Source organism: Perca fluviatilis, chromosome 21, assembly GCF_010015445.1.
Source record: "Perca fluviatilis chromosome 21, GENO_Pfluv_1.0, whole genome shotgun sequence".
In the NCBI taxonomy this organism is placed as follows: Eukaryota; Metazoa; Chordata; class Actinopteri; order Perciformes; family Percidae; genus Perca; species Perca fluviatilis.
In genome coordinates, this window is record NC_053132.1 from 693,348 (window position 1) to 707,394 (window position 14,047).

The 14,047-nt window shown below is 38.3% G+C and overlaps 1 pseudogene; it reads right to left on the reverse strand.

Annotated features, from left to right (window-relative positions):
- Window positions 1-1,477: 1,477 nt before the first annotated feature.
- LOC120551562 lies at window positions 1,478-12,030 on the reverse strand (annotated as a pseudogene).
- Window positions 12,031-14,047: the final 2,017 nt, after the last annotated feature.

The following is a 14,047-nucleotide window of genomic DNA, read 5'->3' on the forward strand; positions in this document are numbered from 1 at the left end:
GTTATAACGCATCACTTTGATGTCATTTAGCTTCAAAGGCCGGAAACACTCACGTCAAGGGTTATTTACATTAAAAAAAAGCTTCCGTTTATTTGATCCAAAATAAAATCCTAAAGAAAGAACACTTCCGGCCCTTATTTTCAAAATAGAAGCTTCAGCACCAAACGCTTCAATTCACCATCTCTAAACATTTAATTTTAGTATTTTTTCAACAGTTTAAGCGGTATATTTTTAACAATATTTTACTAAAACTACTATCAGTTATATTTAAGGATTCTAACTAGTATATTTTCAGCAACATCTTCGTGATTTTATGTAATAATCATATTTTAGTAATCTGACATGATGTGTGTGTCTGTGTGTGTGTGTCAGTGAGTGTCCATCTGAAAAGAATTTCCAAAGAGCAAAGTTAAAATGATAATTTGAAAATATAAAATTACAATGAAAGATTAAATTTAAAATAAAAAAACTAAATTTAGTTTAGAGGTTTTAATTTAAAATTTTACTTTTCAAATTATCATTTTAACTTTCTTTTTACTTTTAATTATAAAATTTATAATTTGATATCTTTGCATGTTCTCTTTGGCTGCCAATTTTAATTATGAATAAAAGTATCCTCCATAGAAGACAAAGTGAAGACATCAGATCATCTTAATGCTCAGCTTCTTATTTATTGTCACCGTACAGCAGATAAAGATTCACATTAGAGTTTCAAACCTCCACCAAACATCAACTGGCTGTCCTGAACTACAAACATCTTTTCATACTTTCCATTTTCTTTACTTCTTTCTCTCTTTTAGACTCGTGTTATCAGTTCATGCAGTGATTAACAGCTGATCAGACTATATATGTGTTTCCATTTAAAGATTATGGGCCCTACTTTCCTGCTACAGCCGCCCAACTGGAGACACATCTGACTTTTCTTCCACGTTGCAGCGAGCTGCTACTGCTTTAAACCACCACAGACAGTAACAAGCAGGGTTGGGTATCGTTTGGTTCCCCGATACCGGGTGCTAAAACGATACTTTTAAAATGGTGCCGGTTCCTAAACGGTGCCTGAACCGAAATACTGTATGTATGTGTATAATAAAATATATATATTTAGTAAATAATATCAAATATGAAAAAGACCACAAAACAGTTGGTGACATTAAAAACAGCTTGTTGCTATGGCCATATGGTCGAAATTAAATGATTGATTAATAATGTAATAACAATAACTTATAACAATGACTTATTTCAGCAGTAAATTGCTGTTAAACAACTAAACACAAGCAACAGATGGGGAAAAGGGTAATTTACAATAACTTTGAATGCAGCATGAGGCTGGCGAGGAGAGTTTCAAGTAAACGCACCGTCTGTGTTGTTTTTCCGACAGCGGCAGCTGCAGACAGACTGTTACGTCCTGGTGTCTGAATCCTCTACAGGGAAATACGGTCACTTTACACCGCTTAACGTAAGCGGTCAGCATTTTACCACCACTGGGTTTAATCGGTAACATAGTGTCCTGTACAGCGTTGCTTCTGAAAAAAAAAATAAAATAAAAAATAAAAAAGAGTCAGTCACCGAAAATGCTGCTTATTTGGTCTCGCTACTACCGTTTACGGGAACCGGTGCCCTATTGGCACAGCGTTTCAGTACCCAACCCTAGTAACAAGATTTACAAACATCAGTTTAAAACCTGTTGTGAAATTAAATGCTTAATGAGAGAAAGAAATCAGAAGAGATGAGCTGATATTCTGCTGGACGTTGGTCCTGGAGAACTACAGCACAGGACGGATCTTCATGCTGATGGCCTTCAGGGAATAGTTATCACCTTTCCAAGTGTCCCACTCCACCCCAACAGCAAAGAGAGTGCTGTCAAACCCCAACGATAAACACCGTTTGGATTTGCTAAGAAACATCCGTTGTACCAGAACGGCCCCAAGAATGTTCTGGCACAGTGCCTTGCTACATCAGAGTCCTGTTCTTTATCGAAGGTGGAGAACTTCTGTCCATTGTGACCTCTCAGGGGGTCTCCTACAGAAACACAAGTGTATAATCAGAACATTATGATACAACTAACAAGGATATGTTTTTGGAGTGCATTTACTCCAGTAATACCACAGTCTACTTCTCTACCTACAGTAAGTATTACTAAATAATACAACCATTGAACTAACAACACTGGAGTGGTGACATTTAATCAGTGTTGGGAGTAACGGAATACATGTACCGATGCTACCTATTCAGAACACAAATTATGAGTAATTGTATTCAGTTACAATTTAAATAGTTGGTATTTAGAATACAGTTATATTGTTTAAAATCAATGGATTACATGAAAATACTTCCGTTTCACGAGTTTATGTATGACTGAGAGCCCATGACCAAGTTGGGCGTGAGAGGAGCTCCGGGTCTTAGCAAACTATAGACCTATATCTAACCTTCCCTTTCTCCCAAGATCCTTGCGAGAGGTAATTAGCTAATCAGTTATGTAATTTTCTACATAGCAATAGTTTAATTGAGGACTTTCAATCAGGATTTAGAAAGCATCATAGCACAGAGACGGCACTGGTGAAAATTATTAACGACCTTCTAACTGCTGAAGACAGAGGACTTGTCTCCATTCTTGTTTTACTAGATCTTCGTGCTGTTTGACCATACCATCCTTTTACAGAGATTGGAACACTTAGTTGGCATTAAAGGAATCGCTCTATACTGGTTTCAGTCCTATTTATCTGATCGATCTCAATTTGTTAATGATAAATCCTCCACGTACGCTAAAGTTAGCCATGGCATTCCACAAGGCTCAGTGCTTGGACCAATAATATTCTCCTTATATATGCTTCCCACTTGGTAATATTAGGAAACACTCAATTAACTTCCAATCAAATCCGACAAAAATCAGTCAGTTAGCTAAACTTCAAGCGTGCATTAACAATATAAAATCCTGGATGACCTACAATATCTAGAAGAACTCCCAGTACCTTATTGTCCCACTAGAGCACTGCGCGTCCCAGAATGCAGAGTTACTTGTGATTCCTAGAGTCTCTAAAAGCAGAATGGGAGCCAGAGCCTTCAGTTACCTGGCTCCTCTCCTGTGGAACCAGCTCCCAATCTGGGTTCGGGGGCAGAAACTGTCACCGCATTTAAGAATGAATGTAAAACTCTCGTCTTTGATAAAGCTTATAGTAAGGGAATGAGGAGTTGCAGCTTCCGCCTAACCCGGCCCACCTGCTTCTCTTCATAGTTTTCAGATTAATATTATAACAAATTGTTAACAAATTTCCAAAATAACAAAAGTTGTTCACATGATCAAAGCATATGAAAAAGTACCTTTGTATTTCTTACAACGCCAACAAAGGAATGATATTTCACTGTTAATTTTATTTAATTTCTCTGGGGGTATAATAGACCCTATGCATCGTCTTAAATAATGCTAATTTATGCCTTAAATTATAAGAGCGTTTATGTACTTTCCTGCAAATAAAAGACCAATCTTCTTGCTGTATTTCAATCTGAAGGTCTTGTTCCCCACTTTTGTCTTAAGTAGTCTGCATTTACCCTTGAGCTTGTAATAAAACAAATCTTTGAGATAAAGTTTCTTATTTTTCCTCCATATTGTTCATTATAAAATAATTTTTTGATGGTTCAGGTTCTTGCAAAGAACCATGCTCCAAGTTGACTACATGTCTTATTTGAAAATATCTAAACAAATGGGAAGAAGGAACTCCATACAGAATATTTTAGGTTTGGCTATTTTCCCCACTTTTAACAGCTGAGTAAACAAAGAAACTGAAAAGAGGGAAAAAAATTTGTCAATTCTTCTCTTTTTAAACCAAGCAAAACATCTTTTGCATAAACATACCCCTATAGTCTTTGTTCCTCTACAGCAAATCATAATATATTGAACGTTCAGGGAGACTTGGGCCTAACACATTCAGCCAGTTGGAACAGAAGAACACACCAGAATAGGCCTGTTTAGTAAGTAGCATTTGATGGCTGCATTCCTACGCTTATAAAAATGGAATGTGAAAGCACGCCAAGTATTCAGAATAAATTACTCAGATTAAGCAATGTGCGGAATACATTACAAATGACATTTCTGGGCATGTATTCTGTAATGGAATAAGTTTTGAAAGTATCCTTCCCAACACTGCGTTTAATGACTATTATGAGAGATAGATAGATAGATAGATAGATAGATAGATAGATAGATAGATAGATAGATAGATAGATAGATAGATAGATAGATAGATAGATAGATAGATAGATAGATAAAACAATAAATCTACAGATTGAGTCATCTTAACACTTTTTTGGGTGCTTCCCCTTACCCTCAATCCATAAGAGAATAAACATTTCAGATGTAAACATAATTCCATTTACTCTGAACATTTTGTTATTTATTAAAAACATTTTACACTCCACACAAAATACACCCCTGCCTCTCCCATCCCTACAACCTATTAAATCAAATATTTATTAATTTTTTTAACTATACTCTAAATTCTCTTCTTTGTATCTTATTCTATTTTAGCCTTTTTAATATTTATTTTTCATGAAGGTTTAAATTTATTTTTTGTGAATTGCCTTTTTACTGAAATGTGCTACCTGTCTAGAAACAAAGTTGCCTTACAACCTCCAACCTGTCAGTCAGTCACCAGGGGCATAGAGAACCCTGTTCTGCCTGTCTGTCTCAGAGGAAGTTTAACCGCGAAGAAATTTGGCACGGTTTGATTTAACGTGAATCGGTCATCTGTACTACCGCCAATTCGGTCAGCACCATAAAAAGTTCAGGATATGGTACCAAACACTAAACCTGATAAACACTCAAATCATTGACAAGGTTTGTTTGCTGTTAAATTTCCTCATGAAAACAGCATTAGATAAAATATGAAACCTGTCATGCGATTCATGAAATATAAACAGAGGACAGATTACATTTCGCAGCAACTCGTTTAACTCTTTGTGCATTTGTTTAGGGACAAGTATGTAGCATGAACCAATGTCACACTCCACAACATTAATGGCTGAAATTCTCGTCCTTAATGTGGAAACCTCACCTGCTCCTCCATCAGTGAATCCAGAAACATGCAGTGTGTATCCAGAGGATTCTGGGTCGATGGAGAATGGGGAGTAACGAGCGAACACTTTGTTTCCTTCAAAGTCCTCCATGTCGACCAGCAGCTCGTTACTTTTTCCTCTGAGTCAGGTGGTAGAGAGACTCCAGACCTGAAAACAAACAAACATTTAGAAACAGTTTCATAAAGTCATGACTGTTAGTTTGGTTTCATTTCTCCCGGAGCCAGTACTCCCCAGCAGCGATACCGAAGCCGGTCTTGTATTGATCCCAGCCCCTGTAGAAGTTCACCGTGCCGTCCATCCTCCTCTGGAACACCTGGGGGAACAGGATGGGGGTTAACTAGCTAAACACACACAATATCTGAGCAGCTCATGTTTCCAGACAACAAGGATTTTACTGGAATGTGATTTATTGTGAAGGAACTAGAGGAAGTGTTGACTTTAGTTAAAATACTCACCGTCCACCGTCCTCCTTGTGAACCCATGTCACAGTACACCTACACACAAACACAGGTATTAGTTAATGTGGTCCTTTAACTAAAACTGTATCCAAATGTACTTAAATCAGTTCTACTACTTCACCCGCCCAACCAGAGTTACCACATAGGAGACAACATATCCTATATTTATGTATTTAGCAGTAACTATTGCCCTGTTCAGCACCAACGCTGTCGCTCTCTGTGCTGTCTTTGGTACTGAAACATTTTAACTTGACTGGAAAGCGGTTTTCTTTGTTCTTTAATACAAATATTTCTGACAATGTGGCTATGCTTTCTATTTTATTTGATACAGGCTAACTTGGTTCAACAAGTGATACATTACAACATGGATTTATAGCCTTTTTTTTAAACAGTTTTAATTTTAAAATCACTTTGTAGCAGATTAAGCTTGAGTAAGCTCTGCCTCACTGTGCAGAGAGGCAATTTCCACCCTGTTGTTAGTCCTGTTCGGTTTAAGTACTTTAAACAAACTTTTTCGGGGTAATTTCTTAATGTAAACATTAACCTGCTACATTATTTAAAAAAAAAAAATAGCTGAGGGTTGCTTCTTGCTTTCACAATTTGCAGAAGAAGTTCTCTGAGAAACTCTTTTATATCAAAGATGAACTGGTGTTGTGACTGAAATTCCCTAACCTGACGGATATCACATCAGAAAGTTCAGTGAAGCAAGACCTTGTGAATCAAAATTGAATCAAATTGTGAAATCATAAGTGATACCAAGCCCTAATCTGAAGGTCAACCTGCATCCCAGAGAGGATTAAGTGTACACGGGACGGCAGGCGTGCTCGATGGGATAGATGGTGTACACTCCACTGGGCGTCTGTTGTCATTTTGGTAAATGTCACCACAGTCTACCGGCAGAACAAGCTGCTGGCAGCTGATCAATAGAGGAGCCAGCAGGAGGAGGACGACTGAAACCAGCTGGAACAGAAGAGATGTTTTCATTTAGTTTATTCAGTTGGTATCGCTCTCATGCACAGCTAGAATACTCTGTTACGCAAGCTGAAACCTTTTGCTATCCCTGTCCAAAATTTGGGGCCACAAATGATTAAAATGTGTTTGCCAAACCATCAGATATATAAAGTTGTAAACTTGCCTTCATGGTCAGATTTCAGCAGAAGTGATTTGATGAAGATCCTGATGTCAGGGTCCCGGTTGCTCTGATGTCTCTGGTGTCTCTCTCACACTTATTTATACTGTTAAGATTACAGTTTTTCTCAATTGCTAAAACACTAAACCCTATTGTCTGAACCAAATGCTCAGTTGCCTGAACCCACTGATTGAATCATTAAGTCTTTGGTGCAAAACCATAAGCACTTTTCATCTGTTTAGACACAACTTGCCAACACATTTTCATTGTGATGCACCTGTGCTGCATAATGGTGAGCACAGGTGACAAAAGTCAAACACAATTAAAGCACAGGTGTCACCACTTGAACACAACAACTCAAAATTGATCACACTTGTGGCTAATGATGTGAGGGAACATATAAGCCAGTTCAGAGAGCACTGGTTTGTGAGGCCCGCCAACCCACAAGAGGAACATGTTTATTGCTCAATGGTTGCTATTCTACAGCTCAGGAGAGGAGAACTGTGATTATCAGTTCAGCATTGTTTTTATTTCAATTTTGTCTGACCTATGTCATATATGTTGCTCCTAAAATTCACTAGGAGAAATAGGTGAGACAGAGCAATATCAGCAGGAGTCATAGTTGAGACGTGATGGAGATAATTTGCTCAGTCTTGTTAATGACTCATTTTGTTCTCATTTATGTCCGACCCATGTCATATATGTTGCTCCTAAAATTCACTAGGAGAAATAGGTGAGACAGAGCAATATTTTTAGGAGTCATAGTTGAGACGTGATGGAGATAACTTGCTCAGTCTCGTTTTGTTCTCCTTTGGAAAAGAAAATAAGCAGTACCAGAGCTAATATTGAGCAATATGTGAGTCATACATATATATGTCTATAAATACATTTTAAAAAAATTAAAATCAAGGGAAACTTTCAACAAATGGAGCCTTTATTAAATGTTAAGAAGGATCTATCTCTGTAGTGATCCTTTCCATAATGTCGAGACACTTTCAAAAACAGCACTTTCAGTTTACATTAACTGACGCTGAACATTTGCAGCAAGAACTTCTGAAAATCTGAACTCAACATCTGTCCACCTCTCTGGTGTGCCACTTTCAAGAATGTATATTGTCCATGTCTTTGCGATTCTCATGCAGCATTTGGTAGTCAAGGCTTTTTAACCTTGGCCTTCTCCACAGGTGTCCATCCATCTAGAGTTCCACAAGCATGACGTAGGCTGTAAGAATAAAAGAAAGCACAAATTAAATTCCCCTTGCATACTTTAACCATGGTGTGGAAAATCCTAAGTTGTTACCAGGGAAATAGTCAATGTCCAGTTTTTGCCACACACACACACACACACACACACACACAATTATATAACTGATCTCCAGTCAGTAACAAAACAAAAATGCAGAGAATAAAAAGGAGAACATAGCTGCCTGTACCTCTTTGAAAATGTTTAGGTAACTCAAAGTTAAATGCAACAGCAACACACAACGCAGACTAAAGTGAAGTGAGGTATAGCACTACCAGCCATAGTGATCCTGATTTCTCACCATTAGCAACTCCGGCTCCAATCCAGCTCGGTCAGTGCTTCATACTCACACCAAGTCTATCCATCTATCCGGTGCTAAACAGACACTCTGTGTAGCCGTGAACACAGGCTTGGTGACCGGTACTAAGGCGGCATCATGTCTTTAGCGATAAACTCCGTTACTGTTTGAGTAATGTCCTCGTTCCGTTTTAAAGGTACATTCATATGGGGTTAACGTTACGCTTTCAAACATTTCGGTGAGTGATGCCTGGTGTTCGGCATTTTAGCCACGCAGCTGTCGTAGTTGGCTTTGGGTTTCTTTTAAAGTGCTGATACAGGTTCATAGGGTTACCCTGTGAGGTTGCAACGTTAGAAAGACAGGTTTTGCACAATACCTGAAGCTGCGCATCATCATCTTTTTAAACCAAAATAATCCCACACAAGTCAAGTGACCAAATCACAGCCTTTGCAATTAGGAGTGCGTTTAACATATTCTTTATTCTTTATTTATTATTGCAAATGCCATTAATCGTTCAGCCTCAGAAAGTACCCATGACTGAAACATTGACAAACTATATAGAGGTGAAAGGTGTGTGGGAATTTTCTCTTTTGAATGGATCTTTGGGGATTTAATTCCCTGCACCACAAAGGACACCAAGCAAATGGTGTGTGTTGCTGGCTATTCAATTATTAAATTAATCGGCAACTAGTGCGGTGGATGTTGTAAAACAAAACATGAAAAAGTCCAACGATTTCAAAATAATAACTAGGTTCAAAGGATTTACTATTCTGCAAATCAAGTAGCTTTTTAACTTGTATTTATAATTAATTTAGGCTTTCAGTGTTGTGGTTTTGGTGTTTTGTCTTATTTTGGTAGTCTGTTTTCTGTGTTGTCTTTTGCTCTGTTTCCTGTTTTATTTTGAAGTCTGTGGTTTTCTGTCTTGTCTTGTCTATTTTACTTCCTGTCTTGTGTTTTCCCTCCTTTTTGATTGATTGATCTGCTTAATGTGATTCACCTGTTTCCCAGCCCTTGTGTCACCTGTCTTGTGTTATCCCATTACCCTCTGTATTTAGTCTTAGTGTTCCCATTGTCCAGTGTCAGATCATTTTGTGTGTCAGTTTGGAGTTGTGTGTGTCTTGTCGCCAGTTTGGGGTCTTGTGTGTTTGCTCATACCTGTCGTGTCTCCCAGAGTCAGTTTTTGTCCGGTTCTTTGCTCCCCGGATTTCCTTTTTTCTCTAGATTCTGGTAGTGGTGGGCAGATCGAGGCTTCGTGAAACAGTGAAACAGTTGAAGCAAATGTGTCATATTGTGTCGAGGCTTCGAAACAATCTGACACCCGTCTCAACGATTACACCTAGTGGTCACTTGCAGGTGTTGATCTGAAACAACCTTGATAACGAGCCATTAAAAAAATAAAAAATGTATTATTGTTTTGTATTATTTTTCTAATATGTGAAGCTTGTAAGGCTTGCAGACTCCTCACTGTGCATAATGCTATTTTGGTCATAAAAAATGAATATTAATAAAAGAAATCAAGCCACAATGTCTCACTTTTTTATAGATTTTCATTCAAAAATATTTATTTCTCTGCTGTGGAAGGACTTAGCCTACTTCGTGTTTTACAGATAATTTCTCCAGCCTTTGAAAAGATCCTCTCACAAGGGACACTTGTTGCTGGCATGCAAAGATATTTTTTAGCAAGGACATACAAATGAGGAAAGATTACTGCTCTCTCTTTCCAGTAAGTTAGGGGATCAGGAGTTCTGGGCAAAAACGCATAGTTGTGGTATTTTTTCACTTCCACTGTGGCTTCAGCTGTAGCATTATGTATAATCTGGGTTTTACGGATACGATCATTAAAACGTTCCCATAAACTGTCCTGTCCTATCTATCTATCTATCTATCTATCTATCTATCTATCTATCTATCTATCTATCTATCTATCTATTAATGTGTCACTGTATGTAGGTCTATACTCTGTCTGTCTCAGTCTATCAGTCAATGTGTAAATTTAAATGTAAGCCTAAATATAACTAAACAACTCGCACTATGAATGTCACTATATCACCAAATATCCGCTATCTCAAAATCAAACTCATCTCACAAAAACCCACGAGGTCAAGGTGCGTTGACTTCACTTTTATACTGATGTGCGATGTGTGTTCCCGACCCTGTCAATCAAACGCTGATTTGGCGGACCATGCCACCTGTTGAAACACTAGTGAAACACTCTGGTGTTTCATTTAGCCGTAGTCACGTGACATCAGTGTTTTGAATCGCGCTTCGGATCAGTGTTTCGAAACATCTGCGCGGCGGATCTCGGAAAGTTCGGAACATCAGTTTCACTTCAGCCATCCCTAGATTCTGGTTTGTTTTCTGCTCTTGTTTTTGGATTCCCTGTTTTTGTTTTCTACTCTCTGGATTAGTTTTTGGCTGGCCAGCGTGGTAGTCAGTCCATTATGGCCCTAATCCTAGAAACAAAATATATTGTTAGATTATTATCATAATATCATCCAAAATAAATTAAAATTAAGAAATATTTATTTAAAGAAATTACATTAAAAAGATGTGCAGTAAAATGATAATGATTCAATTACCATCCTGGTCATCTTTGGGTGAGCCGGGGTCTGGTTCATACAGTCTCATGTTCTTCGTTTTTTTTTGTTTTTTTTACAATTTTCCCCTTGGCAATCCATTCTGTGAAATACATAAAAGTAATGTAAATAAAAATGTAAATGCAGTTCTAGGTTACTCCCTGTCTCAGAATGTTTGCACTGATACCTTTTGTGAGACAGTGCTAAATTTAACCATTTTACAACACTCAAGAATTGATAAACATGTTAAAATATACTTGAAAAATATGAAATTAAGACACCAAGCACTTAAGGAACAACTAAGAAATATTCATGCTGTGACTTGATATCAAAACGTTTGACAATTGATTTTACAGTTAGATCTGCCTTTTTAACTTCATGGGGAAAAGAGAGCATTCACTTGGGTTAGCTTTTATCTAATACTGCATTTTATTAACATACAAAGTCTGCAAAGGGGCAACCCTCATGTAACTTATCCATATTCACCTATTTAATAATGACAATGTCATTTTCTCCCTACCAAAGTAGAACTTTGGAACACAATTTATCCCCATGACAACCTGCATAGTCTAGTTAGGTTTGGCTAGGAGCTGTCTTATAATCTGATTGTGTTATCTAGCTAATTCGGAAGAGGTTCCGGGCTTTCCGCTGCTTTTAATAGGTTCTCTATTGTGGCAGCTACCAAATAGTTAGCTAAGCGTTAACATTTACAAGTGCATAGGCATGTGGTCTAATGCTAACGCGTTAGCTAACCTTTTGTAACATTATGTGTCTTTGGCCAAGGTGCCGGGTTTCACGTGGTTTTTTACGAGTTCATATAGCTACTTATTAGTTAGCTAATGTTAACATTCTCATGTTCATAGCCACGTAGTCTAGCTAGGTTTAAGGCTAACGTTACCTAACCTTAGTACCGGTATGTGTAGGGTGACAAGACGCCGGTTTGACCTTTTGTGACATTTTTGAGAGCTTTTTTCTAGTTTTTTTCTTCTGGGTGAGTGCAACATGAGATGCACGAATGAGACTAGGATGTGAATAGATTGAGTTTATAAAGAGAGCTCTCTGATATCTCTGCCTGAGATCAAAAAGAGCCACACAACTTGAGAAAATCTGAGACTTATTTCAGAGCTTGATGAGATCTATTTTGAAACTCAAAAGGAGACTAATTTGAGATTTTGTGATGCTTTTTCTCAGGAGAAAATCATGAGAAACAGGAGAAATAAGCCATAATCTCCGTTTTGGTCTCACACATACCTCATTGTTGTCTAGGAGAAATGTATGAGACATTTTTGAGAGCTCTTTTCTAGTTTTTTTTCCTCTGGGAATGGATAGAAATTTGAGAGGAAGAGTTTGTGTGAGAGGAGGTCGAGGTGGTCAACGAAGACAAAGAACAGTAATATCTGATGAAATCAGAGCTACTGTGATTGACCATGTTCTTGTCCATGGTATGAGCATGAGGGGGCTGGACAAAGGGTACAACCAAACATCAGTAGATTCACTGTGTCCACCATAATCCGAAGATTTAGAGAAGAGAACAGGTAATTACCTTTTTTGACATTATAGTACAGTATGTAAATGTTGACAGCAATTACTGTATGACATACTATATACTGTACCACAGTATACTGTAAGTAAATATATGTTTCAGTACATCACTGTACCAATGTACTGTAGTATTGTAATGGAGGGTTGGTCTAACTGTTTGTAGGCCTAGTATTCCATGTATATTTTTTGTAACTCCATGTTCTCTTTTTGTAGAATTGAAAAACTACCACATGGGGGTGGGAGGACAGGTATGTTCTCCCCACACCAAGAGACCCAGATGATCATTGAGGACCATGCAAATTTTGAGGGTATCAACAGTGTCAGCCTCTATACTGTTGATCGTGTCCTCAAGCGCAACGACTGCGCATGAAACAGCTATACAGAGTGCCCTTTGATCGCAACTCAGACAGAGTCAAAGAGCAAAGATTCCAGTATGTACAGGTTGGCATATATCCAGACACATTCAATGTTGATTACTCTAAGTAGCGATTTACTTTAGTGGCCTAAATCACTTTTTCCGTATCACTTACAAAACTAGATCTATTTCTACAGAGGGTTTTTCAACTGGATGCAATGGAAAGACCCCATGAATACATCTACATGGATGAAGCTGGGTTTAATCTCACCAAGAGGAGAAGGAGAGGCCGTAATGTGATTGGCCATTGTTGGTGTTCCTGGGCAGCGTGGTGGCAATGTCACATTATGTGCTGCCATCAGCAATCATGGGGTTGTCCACCATCATGCCAACCTGGGGCCCGACAACTCTCACCGCTCCTCATTTTCCTCAATCACATGCGAGATGCTCTGTTAGGGCAGCAGGATGAGCATCCCATCTATGTTGTTGTTTGGGACAATGTGAGTTTTCACAGAGCCCTCCAGGTTAGAGAGTGGTTCAATATGAACCAAGGTTGTATCAATCTTTGCCTTCCACCGTACTCTCCTTTCCTAAACCCCATTGAGGAATTATTCTCCTCATGGCGGTGGAAGGTATATGAACGTCAACCTTACACCAGGGTAAAATCTCCTGCAAGCCATGGGACTTGCCTGTGGTGACATAGGTGTGGAGGCATGCCAAGCCTGGATCGTTTTTTTCCCCGTTGCCTGGCCAGACAAAATGTGGCCTGTGATGTGGATGAAGTCCTGTGGCCTGACCCAGTATGGAGACATGATGCTGTGGCTGAGTAATGCACTTATTTGTATATTTTTGTACTTTATTTTTACATGGGCTTACTGTACACAAGTGGCAAATGCGCGATATTTGTGTTTTGTCTTTTTGTACAAGTGCCTAATGCACAGTTTTTTGTTTTTTTGCAACATGCATTTAGCCTACAGTGAACAATAAACATGTATTTCTCCAGCTTCATGTCATGAGCATTGTGTTTTCTATTTTTCACGTAGTGTTTAGTGACTGTTCAGTAGTGTTTTTAATTTTGATTGACTCGGGGCACGATTTTACAACATAGTTCAGTTTTGAGCACAGATTGAACTGTTTTGAGGTGAAAGTTTGGTTTTGCAAGAAGAGTCTGAGGTTTTGTGAATGTAGCTTGAAAATTGGGTTTTGTGTTCACAGTTTAGAGAAAAGGAGAGCAGCTTTCAAGAAATGTGTCTTAGCAATCGAGAAACTGTAATAAGTTACTAAACAGAAATGGAGCAGGGTCTCCCTAAAGTGGTTCTACAATAACGTGTAGTGTGGCCTAAGGCCTTTATAAATACCTTTTTATGCTTGTGGGT